The sequence below is a fragment of the Ambystoma mexicanum genome, chromosome 9 (genome assembly GCF_040938575.1).
Source record: "Ambystoma mexicanum isolate Mex_15411 chromosome 9, UKY_AmexF1_1, whole genome shotgun sequence".
Lineage (NCBI taxonomy): Eukaryota > Metazoa > Chordata > Amphibia > Caudata > Ambystomatidae > Ambystoma > Ambystoma mexicanum.
In genome coordinates this window covers 1474788947-1474808819 of record NC_090931.1, presented here as the reverse complement: position 1 = coordinate 1474808819, position 19873 = coordinate 1474788947, and positions in this window count along the sequence as shown.

Below are 19873 nucleotides of genomic sequence, written 5' to 3'. Positions count from 1 at the left end.
GATCACTGGATGTGGAGAAGGATTTTTTTATAGATGGAAATAATCACACTCTTTTCCCATGACCAAGGACACAGTTGATTCTGGGCAATGATATTAAATAATAGCACTAAAAGGGGTGGGGTGGGCACCACTGCGGAAACCATTTATAGGCATCCGGGCTGAGGCCATCTGATCCTGACGCTCTACCTACTTTAACTGTTCCAATAGCAGCAGCAATCTCCTCTGGCCTGAAGATCATCTCTTCCCTAGCCCTCCTGCGACCCCAGACAAATTGGGAAGCGCCTACTCCATCGTTATAGAGGATTGACTTAAAATGGTTCTCCATAACAATTGAACAGGTGTCCAGCCTTTCATTAGTGCTAACATTTTTGGAAACAAGCTCCAGATCCCTTTTATATTGTTCTTTCTTACCATCCTATCCAGCAACTCCCACTACTTAGTAATATACAATTGTTTGGGAGAATGCTCATAAATGGCTGATTTTCCCTTACCTAAAGAGTCCCCCCAGCAGCTTTGCTGGATTTCTATGGTTTATTTTTTTCACCTGGTACATGTGTGAGCCTTTTTCCCACTCTTACATTTGTTTTGCTGTGTGTGTTTTAACTTTTTGTGTGATCTTGGGCACTGGAGCCTCACCTACTCCATGTGCACCACTTTTTGTGTGTGTTAACCAGCACCTTCAGTGCAGTGACAGAGGGTTGCCTTTGAGACTTCCCCCTGACTCAATTTTTCTGAGGCTGACTACTGTCCCCAAGAAACAGGTAAAGTTGCCATTAACTTTATATAGTCACTTTAAACCAAAGACCCAGTACACCCCATCTTACATTGAGTATTGGAAAGGGTTAACTCTTATCCCTTTTTGTCTGTACCTCTTGGAGCCTTGTTTTGCTCCCTTAACATTAAGACTTGGCTGTTGGCAGTGGTAACTACCCTAACTTTTCTAGCGCGATTATATTATATAAACGTGGTATTGTTTCAGGCTATTATATTAGCCTCGAACATAAACCCGCTTGACCAAATACATTTTATTTTGGTTCCGGCTGGGTTTATTTGCCATTTCTTTTTATTAAAGTATTTCTCGTGTTTTTCTCTGCGCGCCAAACCGGGGATGACTCCTTTGTTCGCTGTCTTTTCGCAGGCTTCTGCACAGAAGCCCTCCTTAAGGGGCCTGATAGTCTAGGTAGGCAGGATGTGAGGGAGGGATCTTCGGACCCCTGCCATGGGTTCCCTTGGTAACCCAAGTCACACTCTTGTCTGATTGGCTAAGGGGACTGGCCTTGCCAGGATAGCCACTATGCTGTGTGATTGACAGACAGGCTGTGTGAATGGGGGAAAACTGCATAAAAAGCAGGTCCCTGGGACTGGAAAGACACAGCTGCCACTGGAACAAAAGAACCAACGAGGAACTGGAAGAAGAGGACCCCTACCACGACTGAACTGCCCGGTGAAGCCCTGCTGCAGGCTCCGATTCACCAGAATCCGACGACAGAGAAGATCCTCCAGGAAACTTCTTCCCAATAGCTGGTGGGACCAAACTACAAGCCAGGGCCCCTCCTCTGGTCGAATTCACTGTACAGAGCTACAGTGGGCCGGATAGCCAGGAATGTCGGACCCTGCTTGGGTTTTAAGGAGCGCAGCTTTTATTTGTTGTTTTGCTCTGTTGGGAGTTTCTTCCCTGGGTGGCGCAGGACCCTCCAGTCTTCCTACTTCATGTCAGTCCGACAGTCGCTTCAGGAACCGTGAGCCTGCAGGACCACCAGGAACATCCGCCTCAGCTACAGCTCCCTCTCCGTTTTAAGGTACTGTGCTAATCCGGTTGATCCGTTTCGGTCAGCTGCGGTGAAAGTGTTGGAAATCTTTCTCCAATCCGAGGGCTTGTCCTTCTCTTCTCTTTGAACTAAATTTTCTACCAACCAACATCGTCCGGAAATCTGTGCCACAAACTTTACTGCCAGCTACCCTGAACTGTGTGATCTTGAGCAAAAGACTTTTGACCCATTGACTTTGGCCCTAAGCCTTTTCTATCTGATCTCCTCACTGTAGTCTCTCTTGTTCAATTGCCCTGAGTACTTACCTGTTGGTTTTGCCTAATTTCTAATAACTTTGTCTTTCCCTCCCTTTTAAATTGCTGGAGTGCCATTTTGCTCCCACTTCTTTTTGTGAGCTTAACTTGTCTGGAATTTAAGGGAAGTAGTGTGTTGTATTTATGATTGTGATTTTGACTTGCTTAGAATAGTGAAATGTTATACAACTGTTGAGTAAATAAATATATATTCTTTTACTTAGAAACCTTGAGTCACTGTTTGCCTGAATCATAGTAATTGCTGTCCTTTGTGTAACTATTTGTACTGCTCACTTACTCTTGAGATAAGTCTGGCTGCTCCGCTACTGCTACTACTATAACTGTGCAGTACAGGATTGTACCAAAGGTGAAATTGTACTGTCACCTGTAGTCTTAATTGTGTGTAGTGTTCTCAAAGGGTACTGCATATAATTCTGCCTAACAACAATCTTTTCTTCTCCTTTAACAGCTTTTTCTAGGCTTGTTTTGAGGCATGCAGTTTTCCTGCAACCATATTCCACAGTTTGGCATCAGCATATAACTTTTGATTTGCCTGTATGCAATCACCATCAAACCAAGGTGCGGCATGCCCTGGTTCATGTATCTTGGCTTTGTACCACTCTTAATGGAGATATCCTTAAATAAATCCTCATACAAGAGAATTATTGTCCCCATTGAGAGATGCGCAGAGATGAGACTCGCTCACAGGTTAAATTTTCTTCACTCCATAACATCTCCACCAATTTCACTTTGAACAGTCTAAGCATATTGTGGTGCTTAAGGACTCTGTACTGCTCCCCAGTGTTTAAGGAATATGCATTAGAGCATTTCCAGATCAATACCAGAGGGCCCTTTAAGACAATCCAGGGGAGCAGAACCACTCCAAATACCTTTGAGATTTGCTCTTGAGAATCAACATCATCGAGACAGGCTTCTAGCACTTAAAGGCATGGTCTAGTAAAATGTTTTATTGTCCCTACGGGTCGCCCATGTTTTTTTAAGCCTAAGTGGCTCGATTTTAGAAAACTTTCCTATGGACCTTACCCGAGTTTTCGTCCATTAAACGCACGCGAAAACAAGCACCAGGGAGCCGCCATTTTCTGATAATCCTATCTTTTCCCCCATCGCCCTGGCTGACCTGCTTTTGCGGCACTAAATCAATTCCCCCGCCCCTGAGCCTGTCATCAGCAGACTCGTACCGCCCATTTCCCAACGCCAAAGCACGTCTTGTGTCAACATTCGCTGCGCTTCAGCTAATGACGTGTCTCCATGGAAATGGCAGGACGCCTCTTTCCTCAATAAGTATAAACAGACCGTTTCACAACACACAGCAGCAGATTTTCGATTCCATTCCTCTCTCTGTGTTACTTTGAGTATTCTGTGACTCGTTTCCCAATGGATCAAGTGCGTCTAGATGGGCGACTTGGCTTGACACAGTCTACTGATGAAGTGCTGTCCCCCAGCAATGATCGGGTGAAGAAAGGGCAGGTGATGGTAGAGTCGGCATTGCAAGGCTGTCAAGTCAGTTGGACGAGGTCCAGCGTTGCAATATGCTTCCTCAGTGGCTGGAGTACAGAAAGGCAATTTTTGCATCAGCAGCTCAACGGTTTGTACCAACAAGTAGTGAATATCAAATGCAACTCTGCAGCACCTGCAGCGACTCGAAGTTACTGGAAAGCAGTCAAGTTAATTTGAAAGTGGATCAGGCAGAGAAACAGAGCACAGAGCTCTCCTAAACGTTTTGGTTGTTGAACGATTCTGCCCAGGGTCTCCAGGGATATGGGAGTCCTTGATCTGTTCTTTGCTGCCAGGTAGGTAGTCGGAGAACACTTGGAAGGGCTATCACCTGCAGTGAGCAGGATCCTGATTCCAGCATTCAGGAAACAGGCAGGTGTTGTCGACGGTTCATAGCAACATTTTCGAATGTCATATTTTCGAAATGCCATTTTTTCGACATCAAAATGCCGAAAAAAACATTTTTAGAATGTTTTTTTTTTAATTTTATTTTTTAAATGGGGGAGTTCCCCCAACCCCCTGTTCTTTGTCAATAGACACTTTTCTTTTACTCACGAAACAAAAATAAAACATAAAATAAAAAAATAAACATTCAGAATTATTTTTCGGCATTTTTTCTCGACAAAATGGCCACTGGAAAATATTCTTTCAACTATTTAACTGGATACCGTTGTCAACACATAATTTCACCTCAAATTGCCCGCTGGGATGGTTGAAAGGAAGGTCTTGCTCTCTCCTTCGGCTCTTTATCTACACCTCTATGGCAGAGGACCTTGGGCACACTGTCCCATAATTAAGTTACAGATGAAGCCTTGGTCTTCTGATGTGCACTGATAGCTCAAGTTAAGAGGTGTGGGGGTTTAGCCCATTCTATACTCAATTTGCTACAGCAGATTGGTACTTTTGAAGCCTTCTGTGAGGGTCCTATCCTGGCTGCTGAGAGAAGTGTTTTCCTGGTGTTGTCTGTCCCAGAGTACTTTGTCTGCAGAAAGTGGAGAGGGGAAACACAAAGTGTCGGATCCCTGGGAAATTCCAAGATGGTGGAACCCTTCTCCGGACTGTAACTACTCTCTGGGGCTACTCTAACTCTACCTTCTACCCTGCCTGCCTACTTCAAAAAGTGTCTAGTAATTGCCATTCTGGTGTGACTTTCCTCTCACTGGTAGAGCATTTCCTTTGAAGTACAAACCCCAACTCTGACCCTTGAGGGCACATTCTGTTCTCCCGAAAGGTGGCAAGCCTTCCCAGTGAGAACAAAGGGCTTGCAAGGGCTGAATCCAAATGCTTTGTTTTAGTCAAACCCAGTCCCTGACAGCTGGATAAGCAAACTCTGCCAGGGGAATGAGTCATGGGAAAAACCAGAATGTGTTTCACTGCCCAAACCTCAGGGATCCTTTGCTCAGGTGGCGAGGGCATGGTCATCACCTTTGGATCCAGACCCTAGGGGGTGGACAAGTGTGGGAGGATCACCTGAGTGAGAGCTCCACGGGGAGTGGGGCACAGACACCTGACGACGAGACGTGGTATCCCCCTTCTTGCAGTTACCCACAATCGCACAACCCTCTACCATTTCTGGACATTTTTCTAACACACAGCATCTTTCCCCGCCGATCTTCACATAGTACTGTGAAGAAGAGATGATTGGGAGTAGTAAAGATTACCTGTGCAAAACACCTTATGACACAGAGGAAAGACTACCACCAACCACCCTCATGTTGTCCCGCTAATGAGATCAGGCAGGGTCAGGCGCTTAATTGTAATTTCTCACAGCTGACTTCACTTGACTGTCCCAGGCAGTATAAAAGGCAGAGAAAACCGCCCTGACGCTGGCCCTGTAAATTCAGAGGAGACTGCACTGTGGAGAGGGAGCTGTGCCTCCAGAAGGCAAAACCAGGGGCGGCTGGGGTTGCCTGGTGTTACCCACATCAAGTCTCCTCTCCAGGGCCAGGCAGGCAAACACAGGCCTCTGAGGGCCAGACAGAGAGACCCTGACATCAGAAAAACGTCCCCTTTTAGCTCCTGCAGCTCCCAATGCCAGAAAATGCCATTTTGGGGACTGAAAAGTGGGTTCAAAATGAGCCCAGTGCATTCTGGGACTAGGAGCCCCGAGACCTTTTTGAGAATTCTGAAAGAAGGCTCGAGCCCGGATGAGGGAAGCCTTCTTAGTGAGCTGTGAATCGTGAATAGAGGCCTGAACCTGACTGAGGGAAGCCTTTGATGTGAACTGTGCTACAAGAGAGAAGGCTTGAGCCCGGATGAGGGAAGCCTTCATTGTGAACCTTGCTGAACAAAGCAGCACCAGTAAAGACAGCACAGTCGGTGAGTCAGAGTGACTGAACCTTGGGAGGCTAAAAAAAAGTGGTCCGGCACCACGTGGGTGCTCATTTGAAGGTCTCTGTTAGGTATCCAACTGAGCGTGTAAAATTGTTGAACTGTGAAATCGAAAGTCTTCGATAGCTAATGTAAAATGCAATTAGTCCGAGCCCGGCTGATTGAGACTAATTGTGGAAAAGGGATCTGAGCCCGGCTGAGGGGGATCCGGGGTGAACCATGAGTCACCCGAGAAAAGAATTGCTGAAATTGGTCCGAGCCCGGCTGAGGGAGACTAATTGTGGAAAAGGGATCTGAGCCCAGCTGAGGGGGATCCGGGGTGAACTGTGAGTCACCCGACAAAAGATAATCTATAAGCATTTGAGAAGAGGATCTTAGCCTGGAAGAGGGGGATCCAAACTAAAGATTGTGGCATAAAAAGGATCTGAGCCTGGCTGAGGGGGATCCAGGGTGAAGAGTTACTCACCTGGCTTGAGTAGTTGTAAGTGTTAGGAAAGATTTCCATTTTTGGGTAATTGTCCCTCCAGTTGTGAATCCCCCAACTTTTTGCTGTTGTCTGTCCACCCTAGCCTTTTACCACCCTTCTGCTGTACTCCGCTGGGCTTTTGCTCATTATGTTACGGGGAAACTGACATGCCCTTCAGACTGTCAGTACTGGGAGACTTTGCTTCCCTTAGTCTTTCACTTTGCTTCTAGTTCTTAGCAACATTTTATCAGTGCACAATATACCTTCGAGTACAGTGCACAGCGGTCTCTTCTTCATTTGTAAGGCCCTAGAAACCCTCAAAGGATATCTGGTGAATGTCCAAGTGTGTCCAGGACAGAGCTGGTGGCAGCAGTTACTTTTAAAGCATTTTTGACTCTTTTCTATGGTCCAAACCACGTTTACCGCGTTTGGCCCAGGACAGTGGCCAGTGCCTAAAATTGCCATGCCACAACATCCTTTGTTCTGTCCTTTAGCCATTTTGTCCCTTTGCCTTCCCCAGCCAGAGCAGACCTGGGAAATTCCTTATTTGGTCATGCAGACCCCGCACAAACCAAAGCTTTTGCGGGCTTCTGCATGCCTTGTGTGTGTGCACCGAGGAAGTAGGCTAAGCTGTCTAGTTCCAGTATACATCCTGGGTGCCAGGATGTCTGGTGTGCTGGGATAACTGGGTCCACCGTGGTCCATGTCTGGTCCACATCTGGGATGGTTGAATGTGAGCAGATCTCCTATTGGTTCCTCCTCATTTTGGCACGAAGGAGATTCTGGATAAAAGAAGGCACTCTAAACCTGTTCCATGTCGATCTTCTGACTTCACACCAAACTTAGTAAAGGGGCCAAGTATCCTGAACTGAATAAGCAGATCCGTGGAACCGCTGGTGACCCGCTGGAAGGTTTGGCACCCTGACCCCGCTTTTATCCCATTGGAGCCCGTGTTTCTCATCGATCATAGAAGGCCTGAAAGGGCGCTTCGACCCGTTGGAATAGTGGGACTAATTACTCCTTGCACCTCCTGCTTAACCTGCAAACAAGCCCCTTCGGAAGTGTTCCTGGACCGCCCAGTGAACTGACCAGCTCGTATGGGACCTTGGCCCTGGAACCGCCACTGTCTCGAGTTTCCACTTGAGCCTTTGAGAAATGTAAGCTCTTGGTAGAGGGCACTCTGCCGCCGAGTTTCGTACACCTAGCATTCCTAGGTCTGGAATTAGGAGAGTCCATCTGAACCTGAGCCTATGCGGTTCTCGTATTTTCCCGCTGTGGTGACAAACTTCGTGAGTGCCTTGCTGCTGTGCCCCCTTGTGCCCTAAGATGCAGTGGAACTGGCCGGATCCCTTCACCAGAAGCAGAGAAATTGCCACTGTCCTGCCACGAACTGAGGTCCCGGAACGCAGCCCCTCAAAGCCAGAGAGACGCAGAACTGCAGGATGCAAACCTGTGAGGAAACTGGACTTGACTGGCAAAGTTTGGTCCAGACTCTGTTGAGGGTCAGTAAGTACTTGCAACCCTTACCAGTGGCCCTTGGCGCCTCCATAGACTTTTACGCACATGTGTCCCCCAAGGGCAACTCTCATTTGTTAAGGTAGCCTGTGCTACTATATTATTCCTAATTCCTGGAAATCACTCTGCCCTCTTGTGGAGACCCTCCTTGAATAGTGGTACTTTATTCTTCATCATCTCGCCCACCTTACTGTGTCACTACAGCCCCTAGAAGAGACCTGTTTTGAACTTAACCACACGATCGAGTGCTCTGGTACTGAGTGTACTTTTGAGCACAAGGCTCCACACTTCGTAGGGACTGGACTGCCTATTAGTTAGGGTTTGATTTTATATTTTTCCTGGTATAGTGTTATGTTAGTATTGTTAATATTGCTGTGTTTCATCTTGTGTTTGACTTAAAAGGCCTTTAATAAATGTATATGTATTTTTGATATATACACCTGACTGAGAGTAATTTGTGGTGTTGTTTGCTCTGTGTGTGCTCATTGTGGACTTTCGATCACCCTCACCCCTCCTGAGACCTAGTCTTGAACTAGTCTTGACCGCCGCCAATGCTACCTTAACTGATCTGGCTTGTCCAGAAGGTGACCCTGTTCCAGGAAACTAGGCTGGCCTTGTGAACCTCTGCCCACCAGGTCAGAGTTCAGAAATCCATCTTAACAGTAAAGGAACTTTTTGTTTGTTTTGGTAGATCAGGCTCTCTGAATTAAGTGACTTTGATAACGTAAGAGACTTGGGCACAGAAGGCCCTGATGTTGGTAATGGAACTGTGTCCTCGTGCCAAAGAAGCCCGAGAGTGTGCTATGCTCGAGTGAACTGCCTTGTCCCGTGCTGAAAATGTGGGGAAGGGAGGCCAACGACCTGAACATCCTGACTTATCATTTTGTGAACACTTCTTTATTTTTCATGAACATTATCCCACACTATTTGTAATTAGCAGTAAACAATCGTTTTATTTTTCGTATAGGCCATTTTTATTTTGACAAGACTACAAGGACTGCCTTCTTTATTAAATGATGGTCGTAGCTTGCTTCCAACTTTAGATTTAGGTTTAGATAGGTGGTTATCACACCCTTGGTATGATATAGTATTGTTTATTTGTAAAGCGCCTATACACAAACAAGTGTTTCAAAGCGCTCAAGGAGGGAGGGAACAAGGTGAAAAAACAACAGTCATTTAGAGCCCTTGAATTTCTGAACGATACAAGTATGCACGGTGCATGGAACAAGTGCATATAGTACAATTAACAGTTTAGGTAACAGCAAATAGGTCTGACAACGATTCTGCAGTTTTTCCAAGGGCATGTGAGACTTTGAAGTACACCAGACAGCTGGTCAGCAGGCTGTGCGGAAAAGGAGGGAGAGAGGGATTGAGCGGAAAGAAAGGTTAGCAGGCTATAGGGAGAGAGAAGGAAGAAGAGAAAAGGAATGTCTTAAGAAGTTTCCAGAACTTAAGGAGATCAGGCTCAAGACAGAGTGCGGCAGGGAGGCTATTCCAGAGGGAGGCCCCATGCTGAGGATAACGATCTCCCTCCAAATCTCTGCTTGGAGAACCAGCTCACTCGCAGAAGGTTGGAGGTAGATGAGCGGAGGGCTCGGGAAGGACAGTATTTAGGTGGGCAATGTTGCAGATAGGTAGGTCCCAGGCCCCAGAAAGCCCTGTGGACAATGCAGAAGGTCTTGAACTTGATCTTTTCTTTTTTCTTCTTCTTTTTTTTCTTTTGTGAATTTAGTCAACATTTTGACTTTTTACACAAAACATAACAAACAAATTAATCAAATAAATACATCACAAAAAGTAACATAACACATCTCCGTACATCCAAAAAAACCAAAAAGAACATATATGTTGCCAGCACTAAGAATTAAAGTGTATAAAAACAAAAAAGGAAATGAATCATTAATGCCACAGTAATACATGTATCTAACTCACAATACCAAGTAGTTTTAGTTCTTTTAGTAGGACTTACACTTCCGAGGTAAGAAAGGTTTTATACCCCTGACTCATTCTCTGCCAAAACATCTTTGAATTTAACATTCTGGGATCATGCAAACAAAAATCTTTGTAGCCTCTTCTGTCTAATATACCACGTCCCTGGGCACTCTGATAGCAAATGAGCAACTGTTTGTTTCACCCCTTCTTCACATATATTGCATATATTAGTCTGGAAAGTTATTGGATCTCTGATATGTTGAATTTTAAGGGTTAATACTAGATTTAACCTAAATCTTAGAAACTCCATTCTGGCCCTTGGATTTAAACATTTCTTTAAATAAGATGGAATAGTTGCTCTCGGTTTATCGTATTCAGACCAAGAGGGAGATATATTTGCAGCTCTCATCTTTGCTGTTTTTCTGATCCAGTCCATTCGTTTGACTGATTCTTTAACCTTCAATGGATTCTGAATCAGAATTTCACGAGAGCTGTCAGTCATCTCTAATATTTTTTTACATTTCCTAGACAAAGTTTTGCAAAACAGGTTATTATTCATTTTCAATTGTTGGGCTACATCTTCATATAAAGACTTCTTTGGCGGCACCAGGATAAGCCTATACTGACTTAACCACTTCCACTCCAATGTCGACAGCAATGAACCGAGGCCCACTTCAAATCAGACACATGAAATTGGAATTGAAGTTGGCAACGACAATACATCCTTCCAAATCATCCCTTCGATTCTATCCCAATTAGTATTGAAAGCATGGAGATTGCATTCTAGACCGTATGTGATAGATGGAACCACCTTCCCCACATAATATGTTATTAGAGGAAGCAGTGAAAATCAACAATGTTTACAGTATAATCTCTTCATTTGGGCTCCCATCTTTCTCAGCCTAACCTCAAGTAGATAGAAAATTGGTCTGTGTCGGATAGGCTACAATCTGGGTGCCCAAATATGTCAATTCCACGACAATTGGAATAGTCAAATTATTTAAAGACCATACATAAGTCTTAGTTCGTTTGTGTGGGTGTTTAAAAATCATAATATTAGACCTTTCGTTTTTGATTATAAAGTCCTTCAAACAGGCATATTCTGCTAATGCCTTAAACAATCGCTGCAGGCCGACTTGAGAGTGGTCCATGACCACAATGTCATCGGCATATGCCAACCAACTAACATTTCTATTTCCGAATTTCGGAGCCACCAAACCCTTCACCACCAACCATTCACAGAAGTCTGCCATAAATAAATAAAGAGGAAAGGTGCCAACAAACAGCCTTGTCGAACTCCCCTCCCAATGCAATAGGTCTAGAGGGCTGTACCGTTTTTGCCAACCTTACTCTTAGCACTGAACCTTGATGAAGGTGGATCAAAATATTCAATAAGCGGTCTGGTAGGGCCCACCTTTTTAATTTACACCATAATGTAGTCCTGTTTATGGTGTCAAAAGCCTGAGAGAGGTCTACCCATGCACAAAAGAACAGAGGGACGCCCTTTACCCAGGAAGAGGAAGTGATGCAACCCAAGGTCAATATATTTAGTATAGTAGATATGCCTCTTTCTGAACCCCGTCTGCTCCCTAGGGAGTATATCCTTAGATGCTGCCCAGTCCTCCAGTTCCCCCAAAAGTAAACCACAAAAGATTTTTCCATTTGCATCTAGGAGTGATATAGGGCGGTAATTAGCCACCAATAGGCGGTCTCCCAATCGGGATAATAATAGCATTCTTCCATGAATCAGGAATCATTTGAGATTCTAGAATATTATCAAAGAGGATCTTAAAAACTACAGCCCAGACAGTAGGATTTTTCTTCAGGGTGGAATTAGATAGGCCATTTGGCCCTGGGGCTCTTGAATTGGAAGATTTCCTTATTAGATGTATAATATCATCCATCTTAAACTCCATCGACCACTTAGTCTCATTTATAGAATAGAGATGTGGGGATTCATCCAGGGCATAGATCTTAGAAAAATATTCAACCCAGACCTTTGCTTCTATAAATGATGTTTGCATACGATCAAATAAAACTTGAACCGAGTTAGCAATAGACCAGAAATTCCTTGAGTTTCGCATAGAAACTACTTTCAACATTTCTTCCCTGTCTCTATGTGATAGCATGAACCTATGCGATCTAATCCAGTTATTGTAGGAATTACTTATCTGCTTTAGATAGGCAATACATTTCTTCCCATCCTTTATAGATTTCTTGATTCTATATTTTTCAGCTCTCACTAGTTTCTTTTTTGCATAAATTTAATTATCAAAAAAATGTTTATGATTCTTGGGGGGATTTCTTTACCAATTATGGGGGCATTTAAACCCCAAAGAAAGTTAATAGAATTGCTTGATTTACAGTAACCCATCAATTGATGGTTAGGTAAGTTCTTGATTGCATTTTCCAAATTATCTGTAAGAGTTTGTACCCCATGTTTAAACTTCGCCACACTATTGCCCGCTGTATTGACCTCTAACAGTTGGGGATATTGGGGACTTCGTATAACATTTTCCATTTGTAGAACAAAATCCAACATTACATCATCACTGTCCTTGTTTTGTAGTAAGTTCAAAGTTGAACATTTATCATAAACATTACTTGAAACAAAGACATAATCAATTGTTGAAAACTCAGGCCCTCTCCGCCATGTGGGGGCACCTGGAATGTCATTCTTCACATTGTCATTTAACATTGTCATGTTCCAGTCAACCATGAAATCAACCCACATATGGCAATTTTTCGTCAGTAGAATTTTCCAGGCCTATCCATAGGGTCCATACAAGCCAGATTATGGGGCGTATCCAGCTGACCCGCTTTATCCCCCAGAGGACCACTTCTCAGATTATACGTTTTTGTCATCACCTCCCAATCTCCCAAGTCAGAAAGGTAAAATAGAGTGGCTCTCACCCACCGAATCGGGTCAAAGGTATAACCTGCAGTCCTCGATCGGTAATTGGGTCTATGGATGAGGAACAAAAGATAAACTTGGAGGACTTACTGCATAAAGGCGTGGCCTCCTAGCCTCCCCGCCGAACACTGCCAAACACACTTTCGCCACACTTCCGCTCCGCTACCACCTCAAGCGGTTGTTTTATAGCGCGGGCGTGATCGGGTGCTTCAGGCGTCACTGGCGTTGCAGAAATTAAAGGAGCCACTCTGTATTCAGGCTCTCAATGTCAGTATCATAGACACCATACTATGCAGTGTCATGATTCCTTCAATACAATGATTTCCAATAAGAAGCCAGTAAATAGCTGAGATGAGTAGATACGTAGAAGCACACACCGCTAAACACACTTTCGCCGCACTTGCGTTCCGCTACCGCCTCAAGCGGATGTTTTATAGCGCGGGTGCGAGCGGGTGCTTCAGGCGTCACTGGCGTTGCAGAAATTAAAGGAGCCACTCTGTATTCAGGCTCTCAATGTGAGTATCATAGACACGGTACTATGCAGTGTCCCGATTCCTTCAACACAATGATTTCTGATAAGAAGCCAGTAAATAGCTGAGATGAGTAGATACCTAGAAGCACAGACCGCCAAACACACTTTTTGCCACACTTGATCCTTTCAGCCACAGGGAGCCAGTGGAAGGATTTCAGCGCTGGAGCGATGCAGTCCTTGGGCTTGAGGCCAAGGATAAGTCTTGCAGTTCTGTTCTCGATGAGTTGTAGAGGGTGCAGTGCAGAGGCAGGAAGGTTCAGAAAGAGGCTGTTGCAGTAGTCCAGCCTTGAGAGAACCAGGGCTCTGGAGACAGTGAGCCGCTGGGGGAAGGTGAGAAAAGTAAAAGTACCTCTGAGGAGGTGTGGCTGGTAGTTGGACTTCTTAGAGATGTCCGAAATGTTATTATATATATTCACTAAGATCCCGATATGGCCTGGTGGGCAGTTTTTCGCAACCCTCCAATCTCTAGCTGTAGAGTTTATGTGGGGTGGGGGGGAGGGTGCGGCCAGAATAAAATGGGGAAAAATGGTTGAGCCATACAACAAAGGGCGCATAGCAGCCCCAGACTACGAATTATATTACCTGGTTGCGCAGGCCCAGTTTGCCAGATTCTGGTATGACGACCTGGACACCTCACCTCACATCTGCATAGAGAGACACGCAGCACGCCCAACCGACTTACGCTCCATCATCTTTAAAGTTAAGCATAAAGATGACTGCCCATTCGACCCAGTCAGCACAACTGTGCATGCATGGTCTAGAATCTATCGTAGGCTCCAATTAGAGACTCCCTATTACTCAGAAGCCCCCTTCTGGAACTTCCCCGGCATCGCACCATTTTATGACCCTGATGTCCAGAAAACATGGGATCCAGAGGGAGAATTCAAAATTAAAGACATCTTCGCCAATGGAAAATTCATAACACTCGAGGAATTCAAGGTTGGGATGGGGAGAGATCAGTTGAAAATACTGTAATATCACAGGATGCGAATGGCGTTTAAGGCTAGATGTCCTCTATTCCCCGACAAACCTCCTCCACACCCATGCCTCTTGACTTTGTCCACTCAGGCGGGAGTCAGTATCTCGGGGCTCTACGCAGTTGTGCAGGCAAACATGCCAACGGTAAACAAGATTAAAGCCTCCTGGGAAGCTGACCTGGGAACCACCATATCGGATAAGGCGTGGGAAAGATACGGTGATTTAACCAAGAGGGTATCCATAAATGCAGGCCTCCGCCTGATCCAATTTAAGGTATGAAATAAATTGCACTACACACCTGAGAAAATTGCTAAATTTACACGGAATGGCCCTGACAGCTGCCAGAAATGCGGGAGCGACCATGCTGACTTATTCCACATGTACTGGAGCTGCCCGCCCATATACAGATTCTGGGGAGAAGTGGCGACCATTCTAGTAGAAATTACGCAAGTCCCAGCAGACCTAACACCCCAGAAATACCTATTTGGGGACATTGGGAAGATCTCAGAAGTCACTAGAAGACTATTTAACGTTGCGTGTATAGTGGCTAAAAAATGCATATTACAGAAATGGAAGAGTACAAACGCGCCACGCATTAATCATTTTCTCAAAGAACTGGCTTATGTCAATGAGTGTGAGGAACAGTATATAATATCACTCCCGAGGACAAGCAAACCTAAAGACATTTGGGCTCCGTTCAGAGTATATTTGTGTGAATTGGGGTCAGCTGGCAGGGCCTGGAAATGAACCGGCGATATAAACGTTATGTGTCTTACTGTGTTTCTGTACTTGATAACTAAATTACTGAAATGTATGGAATGCTGTGTTGATGAGGCGACGTGTACCACTATCAATAAATAAAGTTTTAAAAAAAGAGATGTCTGAAATGTGTGTGAAGGACAGAGTGGATTCGAAGATGACCCCAAGGTTTTTGACCTCACAGGTGGGTGCGGGCGCAGGGCCAAGGGAAGCCGGCCAGAGTGAGAGTGGGAAAGCGGGAGCAGGAGTCCCAATGCGAACGATCTCACTCTTAGTGGCATTGAGGCAGAGGTTGTTTGCAGCACACCATGACTGAATTGCAGACAGTCAGATATGAGCGAGGTAGAGGAGGCGGCTGAGGGTAGCCTGAAGGAGAGTTGCCTGTCATCCGCATAACACTGGAAGTTAGAGATGAAGGTGGCAATCACACGTGCAAGGGCAGCCGTGTAGACATTGAAGAACCAGGGGGATAGGTTAGAACCCTGGGGAACACCACAGGTTGAAAGAGTGATAGTAGAGAGAAAGGACTCAAGTTCCACCTGGGATGGGCGGTCGGAAAGGAAGGAGGTTAACCATGCCAGAGCTTGACCTGTGATTCCAGGGTGTCATGCAGACGTGCGATCAGGATGTTGAGGTTTACTGTGTTAATGGCAGAGGAGAGGTTAACAAGAATGAGGACAGAGGGAGTGTTAGTGTCGAGATTTGAGACGGGTGTTCAGAAGAGCAGTTTCCGTCCCTCTGGATGCTCTAAAGCCAGACTGATGGTTGTGAAAGCAACCAGCAGTTTCAATATGGAGGGTGAGCTGAGTGATAGGCAGCTTCTCCAGGAGTTTGCCCAGGAAAGGGGTGGTAGAGATAGCACAGTAGTTTGCCGGAATGGAGGGTGTTACCAGGGAAAAAGAAGAAGGAGCCTTTTAAGAAGGAAAGACTCGGGACAATGGGTGTGGCGAGAGGTGGGAGGAAGGGGAGGGACAGCAGGAAGAGGAGTTCCGTTGGTATGAAGGAGAATAAAGGGAAGGTTGACAGAACGTGGGCTCATGTGTCGTTTATGAGTGAGGCCTTGTCGAGGCGTAACAACTGGCAACGAGGTCTGACAAGCCCTCACGTTGTGCCAATCGGAGAGATTAGGTGGGTGAAGGAAGCCCAGCAGAGCCGTTATACATGCAGAATGACGGGAGAACAGCGCCCAGCAGAAAGGAGGGTGTGCGGTGCCAGCAAGCTACACCCAACGAAACGGAGGGTCAGCAGAACCCAGCAGAATGAGATACACCCAGCAAATAGGAGGGTCAGCAGAGTCCAGCAGGTAGAGGCGAGTGCAGTACCCAGCAGAGCAAAGAAACTCCAGCCGAGCAGACCTCATGGCGGATGAGGTGAGCCCAGCAGCACGCACCTCGGAGGAAGAGCAGCCGGTGAGCACTGCAAAGGCGAGCCCAGCAGTATATACCGCAGAGGAGGTGGGCAAGCGAGACGAGCCCAGCAGCAGCAGTATGGCGCTTTAAAAGAGAGCAACACAGTGACCGCACCGAAGATATCGAACAAGCCGTGGGGATCACGGTAAGGGGAACCAGGGCCCCTGCCAATCAGACATAAACCCCACTGAGCCACGAGGAACACTGCGCACCGCCCCCACCCTTATCAGCACACAAAAGGAGGGGGCGCAGAGAAAGAAACCCACAGCGGTCAGCCTTCAAACGTGGCGCCGACATGTGCTACGGCCCAGAGATCACTGCACATCACCCCCAGCCTCATCAGCACACAAAGGGAGGGGGCGCGGAAAGAAAACAAAAAGCACCGTAGGCAGCCTGATTACGTGGCACCGACATGTGCCACGGCCCAGAGAACAGGGCACCAAGGGAGAGGGCACACACAGCCTCAGTAGGCAGCCTGAAAACTTGGCACTGACACGGGGCACAGCCCAGAGAACACCAGATTCACGTGATACCCTAACGTACGCCACCTGCAACTGTAATAAGGACAGGCCCGCAACTGAGCCATTCAAACAGCACAAGGCCAAGCAAAGCCACACTGTGGAGGACTTGCCACTAGTAACCAAAACAAAGATTAACCCAAGAGGAGATCCCAACACAGCAGAAGTGCACTAAGCAGCTAGGGCCCACAGCTGCACCAAGTAACCTCGGTGGCACAACTGCTGGATGCACAGAATGCCCAGCTAGGGCAAGACCAAGGGTTCAAGACAGGTCGAGACGGTCGTCCCACCGTCAGGGCCAACTCACCCAGACCTACCATGAAAACATATCACCAGCACCACACAACCCCACCAACATGATGGACAACGCACAAAGAGCGGCAGCTGCAAGAGCCCAGGTCCTCGCAAATCCAGGACCAGCATCCCGCGCCTCTTTCTTAAGGAGACCCAACCTGTTCGCCCTACACCCGCACCACGACCAAGGCCAAAGGTGGGAAGAATGGCTTGAAGAATTCAAAGACTTCATGAGGGCGGTAGGAGACCAAGACTCGCCAAACAAAGTGACATATTTGCCAACCTGGCAGGCAAAGAGATCATGAAAACGATCCCTGCACAAGAAAGAAGCACGTACCAACGCCTTCTCGCTGCAGTCAACAACAAGCTGATAGTACTCCCCAACCGAGACTATGAATGATATGCATTTAATCAGTGCATGCAGCTACCACATGAGTCTATTAGAGAGTTTGTCATCTGTCTCCAGAGGAAAATCACGTACTGTGACTTTTCCAACTTCAATGATGACGAGGCAATACGGCTGAGAATCACAGAAGGATGCACCTCATCACTGTTCAGAAAGCACCTGCTCAAAAAGCCCCTGTCCCTACAAGAAATAATCGACCTGGCAACAATTTATGAGCGAGTAGACGCCCAGGCAGCTGCCATCGAAAACCCAGAAAAGTGCAACACCATCGCAGCCGTTGCAGCAGGACAGCCGGGATACACTAGAAATACACGACACTGGGCAAGACAATGATTCAGAAGCCAGCAACACTGCCCCCAGAGCGACAAACAGTGCTACAGGTGCGGGTTTGAGTTCCCCCACAGAGGACCATGCCCAGTCATTGGACAAAGGTGCATACGATGTGGCCAAGAGAACCACTTCCAGGTGATATGCAGAGAAAGACTTCCCGTGCCCACCGCCCACCGACTAGCACCGCTACCAAGCCTGCCCAGACAACCAGAACAAACAAGAGGACCCCACGACCGGCTAGCTCAGGAGAGGGACCAGGAAACATCATTCCAGGAGAGGAACCCGATGCCGCCGGCATTACGCCCAGACATCATAGGAGCCATCTAGGACCTGAGCCTTGACCCACACAGGCATCACTCTGACGCATATGACTACCCACCCAACCCACACATGCCCGAGTACCTACTCAACCTAGAGCTGGACTAATCAGGAAACCACAGAACTGATCCGGAGTACGGCACACACTCGCAGCGCGCACCGCGATACGATCATGACCTGTATGAAAATCCAGTGCAATATGAGATGCGGAACCTGGGGACAACCACTATTACTCCCACGACAGATACAGCAAGGAGTACGTGAGACTAGTCAGCACCACATCAGATGACACCCTGGCACCCAAGGTCACCGTCCAGATCGGAAGTCTACAGAACCAATTTGTGGTGGACACAGGGGCAATTGTCAACATAATGAATGAGCAACTCCATCAAACCATAGCAGAGTCATATCCACTGTGCAAATCCCAAGCCCACATATTTCAGTGGGGAGCAGCACAGCCGCTACAGACAAAATGACAGCTCCTCTGTGATCTAACCCATAGAGGTCGCAGAGTACCCACCGCCATTCATGTGATACAAAGTCCCTCCATGGGGTGCAGCCTCCTCAGTTATTGACCTGCACGGGCCCTTACCCTGATCGACATTCAGTACGAACCGTCCAAAGTCATCCAAGGCCTCCCACCAGGTGCACAGATGGTGCGTTCGATATCCCACCAATTGCTCGACTTCAAAGGTCTCAAAACCATGTTCCCGAACTTATTTGAGGGAGTAGGCATGCTAAAGGTCACCATCATCAGCCTCCACATAAACCCAATTATTACCCTGATGCCCCAACACCCCTGCAGGGTCGGATTCCACCTACAAGCACAGGTGACGCCTGAACTCAAGCTACTCCTGCAAAACGACATAATTAAAAGGGTGGAAGGCCACACTCCCTGGGTAACCCCCCTAATGGTCGTTCCAAAAGACAATGGACGGCTGCATCTCTGCATGGACACATGCAGCTGGCAATTCTTGCCCACCGCATCGCCGCTCTCTGCCCCAACTTTCAGTGCTATGCGGATGATACCCAGCTCATTTTCAGGCTACCCTCAGCCTCCTCTTCTCCTTCCCTCATCTCTGACTGTCTTTCTGTTATCCAGGAATGGTGTGCCACCAGCGACCTCTGCCTTAATGCCAGTAAGACTGAGATGCTACTCATCGGTACACCCACTCCCTCCTTCCCTGCAGATCTCTGGCCGACATCTCTTGGCCCTCTTCCTGCTCCTAGCTGCAAGGCAAAAAACCTTGGGGTCATCTTCGACTCCACACTCTCCTTCTCTCCTCACATATGCAACGTCTCTAAGAAGTCACACTACCAGCTACACCGCCTCAGAGGTATCCTTCCTTTCCTCTCCTTCCCCCAGAAGCTCAATGTCTCTAGAGCCCTGGTTCTCTCGAAGCTGGACTACTGTAACAGCCTCTATCTAAATATGCCTGCCTCTACTCTCTGCCCTTTGCAACTCATCCAGAACAGGACTGCGAGACTTGTCCTTGGCCTCAAGCCCAGGGACTGTATCTCTCCAGGACTGAAATCCCTACACTGGCTCCCAGTGACTGCGAGGATCAAGTTCAAAACCCTCTGCATTGTCCAC